The 16,167-nt window shown below is 46.1% G+C and overlaps 1 long non-coding RNA gene across 1 annotated transcript; it reads right to left on the reverse strand.

Annotated features, from left to right (window-relative positions):
• Positions 1–6,310: 6,310 nt before the first annotated feature.
• Positions 6,311–9,045, reverse strand: LOC106721836. The gene is made up of 3 exons (XR_001357537.2): positions 8,970–9,045; positions 7,238–7,444; positions 6,311–6,809 (listed from the first exon to the last, which is right to left on the reverse strand). It is a non-coding gene; the product is annotated as an uncharacterized LOC106721836 (long non-coding RNA).
• Positions 9,046–16,167: the final 7,122 nt, after the last annotated feature.

Raw genomic sequence — 16,167 nt, forward strand, 5'->3', positions numbered from 1 at the left:
GTTCTTTGCAAGGCTTCTCTTCAGTGACTGGATCTTGGCTAACATTTTAGAGAGCAAGGATGGGCCACCAGTTTGGATCCTACCTTAGGGCTTGGGTTCTAGTCCTTGCTCTAACATAAAATCTCTGAGTCACCTTGGGCAGTTATTTCATTTTTGTGCTTCATTCTTCATTTGTAACTAACATAGTCTTGGTAAAAATGTTGAGAGGGCCTCAGGTACTGTGGTAACAGAAGGCAGACAAGTCATCTTGGGAAGCAACCTGCCAGTCACAATACTGCCAATTTTTCTAAATTTATCATGTTAATTTTGGCCCCAGCTCTCAGCCCTGTCATGATGACATGAAAAGTATTGTTTTCACAGAAATCTGGGGAAGCAGAGCCTAAATCAAACCATACAAAGCCCTATACACTAGCAGGCTTGCAGTAATGTGGAGACCATGAACTCTAGCCCAAACTCTTCCCCTGACTGCAGTGAGTATTTCTGTGGTTTTTTGCAGTCCTATGTTTTGTGCACTGGGGGAGGAAGAAGGCATCTATATTGTTCCCCAGACTCACAGCTTGGATAAATGGGAGGTCATGCAATGCAATGTATATTGTTGGCAGAGCCGGGAAGCGATCCCCAGACCCCTAATACAATACAGCTCAAGCCTCTTACTCTTCACCAGCAAGTCTTCCAGAAACAGCATCCTATATTAGCTGTATCTGTTCAAACTAATGCAATGGGTCAACTTCTAGCATGACAACACACGTTGCTTAAGGCTGTGCTAATGGTGATATGTAACATGACCGGGTTCTTTGCCTCAGTTCTCCAGCATTTATATCTAGAAGTCTTATGTTTAGTCCTCCTAGTAGACAGCCTAAACAGGACTAGTGTCACCTTTGCTACATTGTTTTTAACTATAAGATCACATTCTCCTCCCAGCACCAGGAAAAGAGATAAAACATCTCAAAGCACAGATTTACCCTGAGGTCTCACAAACACTGGTCAACACCAGACAAAGTACAGTGTTGTCTCCTTATACAGTTTGCTCCATATGCAGTATAATTTGAGGTGAGGGAAATCTTTCTAGTGAAACTGTTTTCAGTAAAAAAGGCAGTTTTGGTGACAGAAGCATTTAATGCATTCTTCTTGGTTTTGGCAAATTGATGGTGCTGGAAAAAAATTCCAAGTAGCCAAAACATATATATTTTTCAATTTTAAACAGCTTTGCATTTGGCTGTTTTCTGATCTATAGGTATATTTCCTTCTTAATTAAAAGCCTTAAAAATTGCTTGAGTGCAAGACAACACATTTTGCTTCAAGTCAAACAAAATGTCTTGTTCAACTCAAAACTATGTCATAGACTCTTTCATGTGCTGAGCAATGTGAGAACTTTCCATTTTGGATCAACCTGAAACTAAATTCCTGTTTTTTTTTCTTTTTCGGTAATATCCAGTGAAGCAAAAAAACCCAACAACAACAAAAATCAAGAATTTTAGCTATTTGCACAGTTATAAGAATATCACTGTCTGCTGCTACTGTTGTGGAAGTGAAATTAAGGTGTGTTGTGGGTTCAACCCTTCATGATAAATCATGTAGGAATATGAAAGACAGTGTCTGTGCCCTTGAGTACTGGATGGAATGACTTTCTACTGCACACCATTGCATTTAGGAGAGAACCGGAGAACCAGAAACCAGGCCAATCTTTGTTGGCAATCCTGACTTGGCCACATCCCTGCACTGCTGGTGAGGGGAGTGCCAGGCTGGATCAGAACCTGAGCAACAAATGAGTCTGGCCAGGAAGCTGCCCCATTCTTTCTGGAGCCCGGCTGCCACTGACAGAGGCTGTCTGCTTGTGAGCATTCTCCGGAGCCCCTCTCCTGGGGACCCAGTGCAAATCCTGCAGCAGCAGGAAGTTCTTGCAGCACGGGTCAAATTTGCTTTAATCATAATTCATGTTAGCCCAAGCTGGCAGCACTATTTCTGCCCTCTACCAGCTGTGGATGTGCAGGGGAGTTCAGGGGATAAATAACCTGGTTTCATCTTTTGCTACAAAATGTCTTCTAATGTCTTTATTTTTGGGAGAGGCAAGACAACAATCAAATGATAAAGTCCCCAGATGAAGTCCCTGAATCAGGTAAGAATCCCCACCACTCTCAGCACCCTTTCCTTTCTCTTCCATGCTTAGCAGTACCTCCCCTTCCCTCCCATTCTCTCCCTCCAGATGCTCAATTCTATCTCCCCAAGGATGGGGGGGGATCTTCAGTTTCAGAAAGGAGGCATCTCAGTCAAAACAGAGAAATAACCTCCAACCCCAACCACTCTAGTGATCCAAATGGGTAGGGGAGATAAAGCCAAGGTACTGCCCAAATTCCCTGTTGACCCATCTCACACTGCCTCTGTGCTAATCAGAACTGTCATGTGGCTGCCAAAAAAGCATTTCTCCTATGCTGCAACGGCTAGAGCTAGTGAAGCACTTGGGGATCTCTTGGTTAATGAAATATTGTTCATTACTACTACTACTATACAAACACTACGCTAAGATAATGTTACTTGGGTTGGAAAATCAAGTACATAACAGTTAGGGAAAACTGATGAATAGTTTGCCGCACCTTAATTCTGTGCCTTGGACACTAATCCTGTGCACAGAAAGAGGCAGGGGACCATTTGAAAGCTAGGATACAATCTTGTAGTTGAAAACTGTCTTAACGCACACATAAAGATTTCCTGGGCATGTGTAAATATCCTATTTCCTTTCTTTTGAGAGCTTGTATGTATATCCTAAAAACTTATATCATGTTCTTTTAACATGGAAGGGAGAAGAGTAGAATTTCCTGTTTTTCTTTTAAAGAAACGAATAGAAACCAGTTCCATTATATGCAACCATAAGTACTCCCCCATCATTTATTAGCATCTGAACCCTGACCTTGAGTCCCACCTGCTACTTTTCAAGCTACAGGATTGGTTATGCAAACTGGCAACAGAAAAAGGCTGTTATCTCTGATGGGAATGGGAGGCCAGTCCTGGTGTTGGATTTGGGGAATGCCTGGCCTGGTGCTCTCTCATTTTCCCACCTTCTGCCCTAGAGCAATGTTGTAGACAAGGGGGGCTATAGAGGAGGGTGGTCACCAAGTTAGCTCTTTTCCCCCAGCATACCTGTCCTTTGGCTTTGCAAGTGACTTGAGCCCAGGCTCAGACTGTCTAGTGATTTTGACAGGCTGTCAACACGTTCCTTACAACACAAGCTACAGGAAGAGCAGACCATTTTTGTCATCATTCATATCTTGAACAGATCTGAATGAAACATTGTGGGGAAAAGAAAAGGCATGTCTAAAACCCAAGCGGAATCCTCCAGCTGACCAGGAAGGACCAGCTCTAAATACTGGCAGAAGGAGAGCTCCTCAAAGAAAACATTACAAGGATCCATTATTGCAGGAAATGTTAGGCAACTTGGTCTAGGGTCATTGCCAGCTCCCCAAATAAGAATTTATAGGAATATCTAAAGGGAAGGCCTAGTGGAGCTGGTGACAGCACACTAGACTAGGTGTAAGAAGATCTTGGATATGTCCCCAGCTCCTCACTGGTCATGCACCGTGGTGCGATCTTGGGTGAGTCACTGCTCTTCTCCACATCAGTGCTTCTCCTCTTGCTATTTCTCTTGTCTATTTAGAGCAGAGGATTTTGGGGCAGAGATGGTACAGTTATATAGTATGTTCCACAATACAGCCTGGTCTGTGTGGGGGTCTCTACCATAACAGAAATTATAAATAATAACAGCCAAGGGTAGGGAACAGCCACTATTTGGCTAAAATACAAGCCTTGGCTGGTATTCTATAGGATTTTTGCTCAACTCAAATCCTCCTGAAGTCAGAGGAGGGAGTATGTAGCTAAGCCAGGAAGAATTAAGTCCTTTAGGGTTTATTTCCAGCAGCTGGCCAGACCAATCCACCACTCAACGGGCACAGATTTTCCCTGGAAGACCTAAGAGCAGCTGCAAGTGGGAAAGTGTTCCTCAGTACCTCACAGAAGCTCCCCCACCCTGCGTGGGATGTCTCTGAGCTGTTTTGTACAGAGGCAGCTGAGGCGAGAGAGGCACTTCTAGCTGTTTATCGGCTCTAGACGTGTAAAAATGTCATGGCTATAGAGGAAGTGTGGGGGGTTGGAGAGGGTGCTTCGGGCAGGGGAACAATCGGCTGAAAGAGATAGCTGTCTGGGCTCCAGGGCTGGGTCCCGGTGGAGAAGGGGGTGCAGGAGCCTTGTCCTAGTTTTTTCTTTTTTTTCCCTGAGATCAGAATGTATAATTACGGGAGGAGACAAGAGGGAAAATGAGCTGAAGCCTCCTAACTGCAGAGGCCGGTCCTTATGAGCAAAGGGCCACATGTCTCCTTTTATTACCGGCCATAATTCCCTCCTTGGCTCAAAGGCGGCTGTGAAAAGAGCAGGACTGGTTCAAACTTCCTTGTGGTCTCCGTGGCAACCAGCCCTGCAGGAGCCTTTTCTTCCTTTCCCCCTTTCCTCTTTTGTTGTTGTTGTTGTTGTTGTGGTGTCATTAAAACTTCCCTCCCCAAGGCCCAGGACTGAATCCCTACCCGGCTGCCTCGGCCCCGCTGCCTGCCTCACTGCCAGCGCCGCAGCTGCCCCGCTGACATCTCCGCTGGCTGCTCGCGGGAGAGCAGGAACACAGGGGGACTTGCTGGCCTGGTGGGCACCCCCTCCCGCCTCCTACCCGCCACCCCGAGGCCCTTCACTCCCAGTCTGCCCTCCTGCGTGGCTTCAAGTCCCGCGTGGTTTTTACAGGTCTAGAATAGAGGTGTCTGAACGCAGCCGCCTCCTACCCAAGAGTCACCCCCAACCCATCTGTGCAACTTCCTCCAGTTATAACCAGCTGGGCCCAACCCAACTGCTGGGATAGGAACAATGTAAAGCTGTGGTCCTGGTACACATGGGGCCCACACCTAGATACCAAAGGGCCAAGTCAGGAGCAAGCCTACCTACCTTACCCACGGTTGCACTGGCCTGCTCTGTGCCTTCTACCGCTTCCCTTGGGATATAACCACGGTGGCCAAACTGCAGCTCACTGGCATGGTACTTGCGGCTCTCTGGAAATTGGCTGAAGCCTCGTCCACGTCTCCCCGAGGCGGCTCTGGGGGACACTGCAGCCCGGCACCTCCTGCCGCTCTGGGTTTCCCCGCAGAGAGCGTGCCCCAAGCCCACCCTCCTCCCTCCTTCTCTCTCTCCGGGACTGCCGGGCTGCTGGGGCAGGGGCTGCAGCTGCACCGCTTACCCTGGGGTGCATACCCGCAGGGAAAGCCGAAGCAACTCGGTGGTGCAGGGGGGGTCACCTCTACTCCTGGTTGCTCAGCACCCCCTCTTCTCCCTCCCCCCCACTCTCCAGGTCTTGAACTTTGGTGGAGGATTGGATATGGCTCCCAGGCCAAGTAACTCTGGCCACCCCTGTGATATAACATGGAAATTTGGTTTCTCTCAGATTTCAATAGCCTTGCCTCTGAATTTGGCCCAACATCCCTTCCTGACACAAAGTTTAGGACTCCTGAACTGAGAACTCCTTTCTCAGAAGGGGTGTAGCTAGCAACCCATGCTCCCTGACCCTGCTATCCCCAGATGTGCAGACCAAAAGAGCTCCTAGCCAAATATTCCAATGTAGCACAGCACATTGAGCTGAGAGCAAGCTGTGCGCATGGTTTTCTTGGAAACTGGGATTTCAGTGACTGATTCTCCACTGCTCCTTGCTTGGGTCTGTGCCCACAGCATGCAATGTGCATACAAAGTGCTGCCAGCTCAGAACAGTAGTGGTTTCACACTCAGTTTGAATACAGAGGGCAATACAAGATGCAAGGAAGAGTAGCATCTGGTCAATCATCCCTTGCATGTGGTGCATTCATGGGCAGAGCAGATAAAGCTAACGAGAGACAGCTAGCAGGAGAAGTGAGTGCAAACTGCTATTTGTGCCTGATCCTGATCAATACTAAGTGGGCAAGCTCTGCAGAGCAGGATGCAGTGCCTTAGCTGCAACCCTGGCTTGTTGGCATCACTGGACTCAGGGGAATTATGGGTGAACAGTATAAATGGATAATGCCAATACTAGATCAAGCCAGACTGGTTCTCTACCCATAACTGTGGCAGAGCCACAGCTATGAGAAGTCTCTGAATGGGAGCAATGTGGTAGCATGACAGATGAGGGAACAGCAGTGGTAAACTCCTGCAGCCGAGCTTGAGTTACTTCTGCTGACCAAAAATGATCCTGTGTGGGGTTCATGGGCAGTGACTGGGGACACAGCACTGGATTAAGCAGATATAGCTTCTTTGGCTTCAGTGATTTTGTTCCAGATGACATCAGAGCTGTATTTGGCCCATGACTTCAAGTTACAACAGGCTGGGAAATTACAGCCAGCAGCAAGAACACCAGCCACATTTCATCATTTTATATCCTCCTGCCCCTAGGACATCCCCAGACTAGAGCCTTGGGAAAGGGAAAAAGGCCTTCTGCACTGGGGTCCTCCCTTGGTGTTGATCTCACTGTCCCTTCCCTCTAGAACAGTGATTTCCTTTAGATCTAGAGCTACATAAGCCCTCCATTTGACCTTTCCCAATAGCAAAGCCACACATACTTACAGCTGCTGTCATGCACAGGTGAATAGTCTTTCCAATCACACATCTCTTGTGTCCTGAATTATTACTAAGTCTAACTTGATTACATAAAATCCCAAAAAGGTGAAAAGGCCACTTTAAGAACTCCCAGGAACTTCTCAGATGTCTCATGAGTCTGCCTGGGAGCTGTTTCAATATCTTGGTGATGGCCAGTACAAAACCTTAGAAGAGAAAGGCAGAGGGTTTCAGCACAGGGAGATTATAACTAATGCTATAACTGTCCTTCTGGGCTGTGCCCATTAGGCTGTTGGGCCTGATCAGTACTTGGATGGAAAGCTGGAGATAGTTGCAAGAAATGGCACTGGGGTTTCCCCACTGCCTCTCTTTGCTGCCACAGTGTAGATAGCTCCTTCCCCACCAAGTCCTTACTGAAGCCATGCCCCACTGGGGGGAAGATGACACTGTGCTGTTTCAGTTATTATCTTCCTATTATTGCATAAAATTGATGTCTCAACCCCTTGTTTTCATGGAAGTTATCACTAGGAGTGGGTGCCAGTAGCAGTGTCCTAGTTATATTATATTGTCATTATTCTTTTTAAAAATTGCCTGGGAGTTAGTCTATGGGATGGTTCTGTAGTTGTTGACCTACCCTGTTGCACAGCACCTGCAGAGCTCTTCTGGAGGGGTAGCTGCCTTTAGGTGGTGGACTTAATGATTTCTATTCATCATGTGGTAATACCTCAGCATGCAGCATACACCAGTCCTTGAACAGAAGTGGTCAAGCAGCACCTAGACAATCCCTTTATATGCAGGATTCTCAGCCAAAACTCCAGTACCTGGTTCCTAGAGAGCAACTCTCAAAAAAAAAAAAAAAAAAAAAAGACTCCAGTTAAATAGATGAAGCCAAAGATCAACATTTCCTGCTACTTGCCACAGCTTTCCACGGTAAAAACTTCTACATAAAACTAACACCACCACAACATCTCTTCCAACAATGAACAGTGGGAGACAGTTATCACAGAGTGAGGGGATGGATGATGGGAAGTGGGGGAAGGGCACATGCACAACAACATTCATTAAAAAAAAAAAAGATGTGTTAATAAAAATCCTTGCTAATCCCAGGTTTCCCATCATCATCACCACCATCTTTGCAATTGCTTTCCCCTGATTACACCAGTGTGACAATTAATTTTAGTGGAACTACTAATTTACACCAATATAAGTGAGAGCAGAACCAGGCACTCAACCTTTGGCCTGGAAAGGAATTGCTTTGGTAAGTGCTAAGCAGAAACACATCACAGCAGCCAGTAGATGGTAGAGCTCAATAGAGAGCATGTTACAGGTATTCCCCATGTTGGACAGTTACCTTCCCCTACAGACAGCAGCCTGTAGTCTGGGAATGTGGATGCAGGCACCAGGCAGATTGGTGCAATGCAGGCACTGGCTAAGAATGCATGGAACATAAATGACTGACAGATATGGGAATGGACCCAGCATAAGACAGAGACCTGTTTATAGATCCTATGCAACTTCCGCTTGAGTAATATACATGCATGAGGATCCAGCAGTCTAACAGGAGAAGACACATTTGCCACCTCCCAGGAAACTTTAACGTGAGCTAGTGCATGCACACAGATTGCAGGTCAGTTGGCCAAGGAAGCCATGTGCTATCTGTATCCCCGTGGCTCTGTCTTTCCTATTCCTCTGTGGTGTTGTAATGTGGGTCAAGGGCTCAGTTGTATCTTGCTATACTCATGTGACCATGTAACCCCCACCTCTTATACACACACACACACACACACACACACACACACACACACACACACACACACACAGCAGGGAAGTACTTCTGCTGAGTCAGCCTCAGTTCAGATGCTAAGAAGCTGCATTAATATTCCAGGTAACAGCAGCTGGATGTCAAGTCTAGGTAACTCCAGGCAAAACAAGGACGAGAGGGGGAGCAGAGATTCTGCTAGGGCCAGAGGAGCTAAAGAGCTAAGGATATGGGACAAAGAAAGTCCTGCAGAAAACCCCTGGGGACAGCTAAGACAGTAAGGATGCTGAGATGGAGGATTATGCTAAACTGTTTCCAGGTTCGCAGTAAAGCTATGTTCCAGGAAAGGTCAGAGTTTTCTTGTTGAGGAAGGGGTAAAGACTCAATTTGTTCACCTGCAGTTCAGAGGAGGATTGCTGTGGCTGATTAAAAATTCCCTGGATAAGGAATGCCTTAAGGACTAGAGCCACAAAAGGATTAACCAACATGAAAAACAGCAAAGTTCAAGTTGTAGATCTTGGAAATTCTAACTCTGTTACCACCGCAGCCTGGAAGCCCATGAAAACAGGAATAAGAACAGGAAAAGCCCAAATGGCCCCTTAAATACCTCCAATGTAGATTTTGGCATGTCTCCAGGTCAGGCATCTGGCTTCAGGAGGGAATTCAAGGAGATGGGGTTAGACACCTACAAAGGACAATTCAGAGAGTCTGGATGCTGCCTGGAGAGCTGCCTAGAGCTAGCCCATAGAAAACACCAAACCTGTTCAAACAGGAGTACCCTCAGGAGAAGTGGATGATGCCCATACAGTCTGTTCTATAGAAGGGTGGTTATGGCACTCTCCTAAAAAACAGATATGGATCTAAATCCCTTCAGGCTGCAGATGGCTTAGATTCAAGGTCTTCCACTTCCTGATTGAAAGCTCTAACAACTGGACAATTAAGGGTAAGGTGGGCTGCAGCCCCATAATAATAACAACAACAACAATAATAATACTAATTATTATTAGTGAATATAAATACCACACTGGGTACTTCACTCTGGATTGCTTTTGTAACTTAAGTATCTAAATCACGCCTAAATCCCATATAGGCATCTACTTAGTTCACCAGTTTGACTTTGGCCCTTAAATGGTTGCTCAAGGGCATGGCCATTGGTACCTTAGTTTTGACAGTGCTAAGTAGCTAGACACTTAGCTGACACCGAAGCCCAATGGGATTTACAAATTAGGTGTCCTCCTGATGGTAGAGCCAAGCCACTGGCAAGTTCAGAGCACACCTACCAAACCAGCCTCTGCACAAAAGAGGGCGGCACCCTTTCCCCTTTGCTCAAGTTGTTGGAACACTCACCCAGCAATTGGGAGACTCAGGTTCAACTCCTTCTGCTACTGGATGGGATTTGAACCCACATCCCCACCTTTGAAGAGAATGCCTGGACTATCAGATTCCAGGCCAGTCTGAGGTAGGGCTCACCTAATCTCCCGGGTTGAATGTGTTACCTTTTGTATATAATATCTGACTACTCAGGGATAAGAAACGGGAAACCAGCTCCCCCCATCCTGTCCAGGTGAGCGATGTAAACAGTGAATGATCACTTTCTCAGGTCCATTGAATATTTAGCTATTCCATGGAAAGCTGAACTTCATCAGGAGGGACTGAGAGTGCCCCAACCCAGACTCCACTCTATCCTGTAGGCACTGTTCTTGGAAGTGGAGGTTTAAGTCCCTTCCATCGGAAGTGGAACAGAACGTGGATGTTGCATCATCTTAGCGTGTGCTCTCATAACCAGTCTGCTGGTAAGGGGGAGTGTGCACTTCCTCATTCACCAGCTACAGTCTGTGAGAAGGGGCTTGTGTAGGTGGCTCGCTTCAACCAAGACTTCGTGGCTGTGAATCCAAAGGGGAGGAAGGTGCCTCGCTGAAGCCTGTAATTTAGCTCAGTAACACAGGGCTGAATCTCCAGACTGAGCTTCAGCATTTCTGTTGGCCAGCTTCTCTTGGCAGCTCCCTGCCCAGCATGCTGGCTTTTGTGGATCCCATTCTGAGATGTCTAACTCTCTCCCTATGCATTGTACAGGGAACCAGGATGCCTCACTTGGGGCTGAAGCTTCCAAGAGACAGCAGGGAAATTTATAGTTGTTAGGTGCAGCGGTAAAGGCTGGAGCAGTAAAGCTCTTAGGTGCATCTAGCCCTCAGCAGCCATAATTCTGTTGACAAAATGTAGGGCTGTTATAGATTCTCTTGCCTACCCCAGCAAGTCAAGCTGAGCATCTGGCCCTGGCCCCTTTCCTTCAAGGGTCAGGATCTGGTAACACTGGAATCACTCATCTCATCAGGAATTTGGTTTGCACATGCAATTTGGTTTCTCCTGGATTTAATTATGCAGTGTTCTGTCATGCAGGGCCCCTGGATCCTGCAACACTGGGAGCACTGATACGTGGGGCCCATGCTACTCTGGTGCTATAGCCACGAGGGTGTCTGAGGAGAGAATGCAACTAAACACCTCTCTGGCAGGTAGACAATGATGTCAGACCCATCTCCTCCCCACCCACATCCTACCTCGTTCACCCCGTGCCCTGTTCAGAGCAGGGAAGTCACATAGTTCTCAGCATGACTTGGCCCCAGAGGCAGCCTCCACTAGCCCTTGTAAACAGCAGCACTGAGCTACCGTGTGAAGACCTGTACAGTCACACAGCCCTCTGCATTCTTGTCTTGCTAAAAATTGGGAAATTTGATGACTCTTCCAGACAGAGACAGCTCTTCCTCTGCTACTTTTATCTCCTTCATGCACTCAACAGCCTGTTTTAAGTTATTTGCATGAGTATTCAGTCAGATTATTTCCTGGGGTAATTCCACTGAAGGCAATTGAGTTGCACCAGACCTGGTTTTAGCTCCAGTGTCTAATGTTTGGAGCTGGTTAGCTAAAAGTACTGCAGAATGGAAACAAGCCCAGACAGACTCCACGACCCCATCACCTGCCCCAGGCAAATCCAGTGGCTGCTTCCACTTTGTCTCTCTCTGCTAGCAGGACTCTGAAGAATGATGAAGAAAAATTTAGAAGAGAGAAGGAAAAAGAGACAGGAAATTAGAGGCCAGAGCTACAGCACCTCACAGTGTGAGTGAAACACATGTCCTAAATGGAGGTTTCACTAATCCATTGCTGGGCTTTTGTTGAACTGAATTAGAAGGAAGCACAGATGAATGCTGGGACACCAAACAGCCCTGCACTTTAAGACAGTTCAGTGCTTGTTTCTATTCTGAAATTTGCAACTAGGTGCTAACCTTTTATACCGGCAGAGAAAAGCTTTATACCAAGAGTAATCAGTTAGTTATCTGCTTACTAGCTTCCTTGAATAACCCCTCTGTCTGGACAATTTGAATTGGGTTGTCAAACTACAGTGACCTATTGGGTCCAAAAGACTCCCAGGAAATGTGACTGACAGCCAATGACACCAATCCACCCCTTTATTCAAATCCTGCCCCTTTTAACACCATTCATTTACCCTTAGGACTCCAATTTAAAAGAGGGATCCACAGCAGAAGGATCTACATTCCACATTTGATGGGTCAAGTTGGCATGAAGTTTTCTATATATTTATTTTAGGATTTAAAGAACAGATTCTCATCTCAGTTGCACCAGGGAAAAATCAGAGGTAGCAACACTGTTAAAGACCAGACAGAGGGATCGACAGAATTCTCAATAGATCTGAGACTGGAATTTGATCCTAACTACAGTATTTGGAAGGTCCACATAAGTACATACAAGTGAAGATGGGCAAAATTTTCAGGGAACCGACCACCGTAGCTGCTCTGACTCTGCATGTTGAAGCAGGTGATCCAGCGGAAACACCATGCACGACTATTTTAAAATCTGCACATCTGCACAAATCTGCTAACAAACCTCAACTCAGTCATAAATCAAAGCACATTCCATGTGTCCTAACTGAAGACTGCCTTCCTGCAGAAGGAATTCCACTGAATAACACTGATTTCCTACAAAAAAGCCAAGTCAACCCCCAACCCTTGCTGCACCCCACCTCCCCAGGTATTCTTTCAGGAGAAGTGAAATTTTAAGGACTTCAGGGTCTTAGTCTGACACCACTGAAGTCAGTGGAAGTTTTGCCTGATGAAGGGTGTTTGTGCCCAAAAGCTTGCAAAGAAGAATTCTTTCCAACTATTTGAGTTGGTCTAATAAAAGATACCAGATTTACCCAAAGAACTTTGTCTGCCTGTCCTTAGACCAACATGGCTACAACCTATCAGCAGGACGGGCAGGAGGGAAAAGGAGAAACACATGGACAATCCTTCAGTCACCAAATTCATGTCTTAATTTCAAAACAATCGCAACCCTAGCTTTCAAAAAAAGATGCTATGGCCTATGTGAAACACATATGGGACCAGATCAAAAACCCACAAAAAAAAAAAAAAAAATCAACAGAAAAACTCCCAATGACTTCAGTGGACTTTGGATCAGGTAAAAGATTTCACAAATGACCTGGTTATTTTTCTTTCAAAAACTGCCTCTGGCACAGTCCCTGATGCTGGGGACCAACAAATCTGAACACAGCTGAGTACTCTGAAGGTTCTTCTTCTCAAGATATTATGGCCTCCTCCCCTGTACTTCAGTGATGATGAACTTGGTCCTCCACTACCAGTCTTTATGGTGTTAAGCACCTGGACTACTGGGGAGACAAAACAGTTTACCAGGAAAACCTAATTAATAACAAATTCTCCTCCACCTTCCTGACGGTTGCACATAATTCCCTGTCTAACTTGCTCAGTTCTTCCTGGGCCAGATCTTGTCATCTCTCCCAGAGGGAGACTGTCTTGATTAAACAGTAAGTAAGGTCTTTGGGATTTGAGCCCTAAATAATTGGGTTGTATCCAGGAGATTGTCTCTGGGAGAAGCATTTCCTGGGATGCTACAGTCTTTAAAGAAACGGGAATTTTATTCCTTGATGTACAAATGGCCAGATGCATTCTGTTTGGGTTGATTTTCATTCCTCTCTCCTGGTGTTATAGTCTAGAGTAGGGATCAGAATAACCCACTGTAAGTCACAGGTGAGTGGTTGTTAGGACCCAGCCACAACTTCTCCTTGCCATTCAGCTGGAGTGTGGAACAGCAAAAGCACCCCTCTGCCAGAGCCCCAAGTGACTGACTGTGGTGCAGAGCAGAAAGAGCCCCCCATTTCCAAATGCTGTGGCAGCCGCCTGTTCTGTGAGCTGTAGGTTGCTGACCTCTGGTCTAGACATTTCTGAAGCATCAGGATTCTCCACATCTGCGGATAGGAAAGTGAATGGTGGAACCAATAAGTTGAGATGTAGAGAATCCTTCTTCTTAGATGCCTGGCTGGTGAATCTCACTGACTACACTCAGGGTCTAACTGATGGTGAGATATGGGGTCAAAAAGAAAATTCCCCCAAGTCAGACTGGCTGGGACTGCAGGGAGTCAGGGGGAAGGGTTGATCTTCCTCTGCAGCATGGAGCTCATGAGACCACCTGGACAGATGTTATCATGATCTCTCCTATTCCCTGCCTGTTACAAACAACAATTTAGAGTCCTGAACACTGAAATTCCTTATTTTAACCTAAGTTATTGGTCTCAGTACAAGTCAAATTTCATGGCCTATGATAGTCCAGGCCAAATGGCATGATATAACAGTCCCTTTTGGCCTTCAACTTTATAAAAAGAGTGGGCTGGTTATAACATCTCTACTGACTGCAACTGTCACAGCATGCCCCAGAAAAGAAACCTGCTCTGTGGTACTTTAGATTGAGCCCATTGACAATTAGCATAAGGGACCTTACAGCAGATACAAAAATACACTACAGTGTCCACCCACACCCAGCACAGAGCCCCTGGCAGGAGGCCTCTCACTGATATATAATGCCTGGTGAGATGGCGGCTGTTCTTTTGATCTGGTAAAGCCCTCATATAGTTATACACTGTCCCTCAGGCAAGATCTATATTCCTAATCACCAAAATCATGGAATAAAAACTTCAGGACTTGGCTTAGTCCATGTCCATAGTTCTGTACAGAAATGTTTTTGGTGCCCATAGCCTTGGTACCTGGAGAGGGGTTTACAGCTTTTAAAAGTGAGCAAATGCATTAAGTTGCCTGAGACCAGACCTCAAATTTCTGTTATTTCCACTCCCCCAGGCTTGATTTTATGTCTGCTGATCTGACTCCTTATAAGCTTGAGCTTGTATAAACTGGACGGTTTATGTTAATTTGTATGAGCTAAAGATATTCTACTTATTTTAAAAAAAATAACTTACTGAGTGCCTGGATAGTTGCACATTTATACTTCTTTAAAGAGAGATCAGGGACTTACCACCTAAGAACATGTGTCCATTCATCCATTGTAACTGTTTCATCTGTCCAGACTGAAGGTGCAATAAGCAAAGCTATACCATAATCATTTACCCCAAAATGAAAGAGGGCCTAAATTATTATGGCTTAGTTTCCATTTACCATGGACAAAAACAACAGCCAAAAACAAAACAGAAACAGCTGAGTTATGGTAAGATGTTTTGTGCCTGTTTGTCACTTGTGACCTCTGCAATGGAACTGGCATGATAAATAAGGATTAATGTTCTTCCATTGTATTTACATGTTATTTTTGCTAATACTTTGCCCTTCTGTGGCACCTCTCATCCAAAGATCTCAAACAAAGGAAGTTATTTTATGCACAACCGATGCACCAGTGAGGTAGGACATTATCCCTACTTCACAGATGGGTAAACAGAGGCACAGGGAGAGGAAGTAACTTTCCCCAAGTCACAGCAGATGAATGGCAGAGTCAGGAAAAGAAACAAAAGGCACATCTACACTGCCTTCCACCTGTGCTAGAGAGCGCTATAGTGAAGTACAGCGTGCTGCTGAGTGCCCACTACACCCCAAAGTCATGTAACACAGCAGCCTTTGGTGCAGCGCTGGCGCACAGCATTACACCTCTGCCTTGGGAGTGTTAACTGGCATGTGCCAGGCACCATGCTAAGGGCAGCTACGTTGCATTTCTTCAGGTGCAGTGTGTGTGGGGTGCGCAGGCCAGGCCTTACTGTGGCATTTCTTCGTGCAGTCCAGAGGCAGAGTAGATCTTCCCCAAAAGTCCCGACTTTCATCTCCCCTTCTTTAGCCATCACATTATATTCTTCCCCACTCAGGAGTCCTGGCTCTGAAGCCTCCTTGCCCCAACCACTGCACTGTGCTGCCTTGATCTAAAGATTCAGACTGATTCAGTCCATGAAGTTAACTCACTTAAAAAAAATGTAAGAGAGTCCTCTGGCATACCCTCACCACGACTCTCTTTGCCCACTGCAAGGGGTTAATGTTTACCTTTGCTACCAACTAAAGAATCAAGTCATCTATCCCTTCCCCACCCTGGGATTAAGAGGAATTAGAAATATCCCCCTTCTTACCTTTCAAAGTGTTATCATGCCAATCCAGATGCAGGGGCCGTGCGTCCTGGGCTCCTAAGTGAACTTTACCAAAAAATAAAAAAAATAAAATAAAAAAAGTCTAATTATCCCAGCAAGGTCTCTTGTGAAAGGGTTTGTCTGTGCCCTTCCCCAGTGAGGGCTAGGAACAGAGTTGTGGGGCCAGTGGGGGGGGGGGGGGGGGGGGGGTTGGAATGATTGACAGCCCTGAACTATAGAATCATCCCTTACCTTAGGCCATGCAGTCTGATTGGCTGCCTGCTGACATCTTCAAGCCCTGCACTTTTTAATAGAAGCTTTTGGATGATCTACAGGGGGGTGGGGGGGGGGGAAGGCTTGGAGAGGTGCGTTTCTGAAAAGCCAGAAA

Source organism: Alligator sinensis, unplaced genomic scaffold, assembly GCF_000455745.1.
Source record: "Alligator sinensis unplaced genomic scaffold, ASM45574v1 scaffold755_2, whole genome shotgun sequence".
In the NCBI taxonomy this organism is placed as follows: domain Eukaryota; kingdom Metazoa; phylum Chordata; order Crocodylia; family Alligatoridae; genus Alligator; species Alligator sinensis.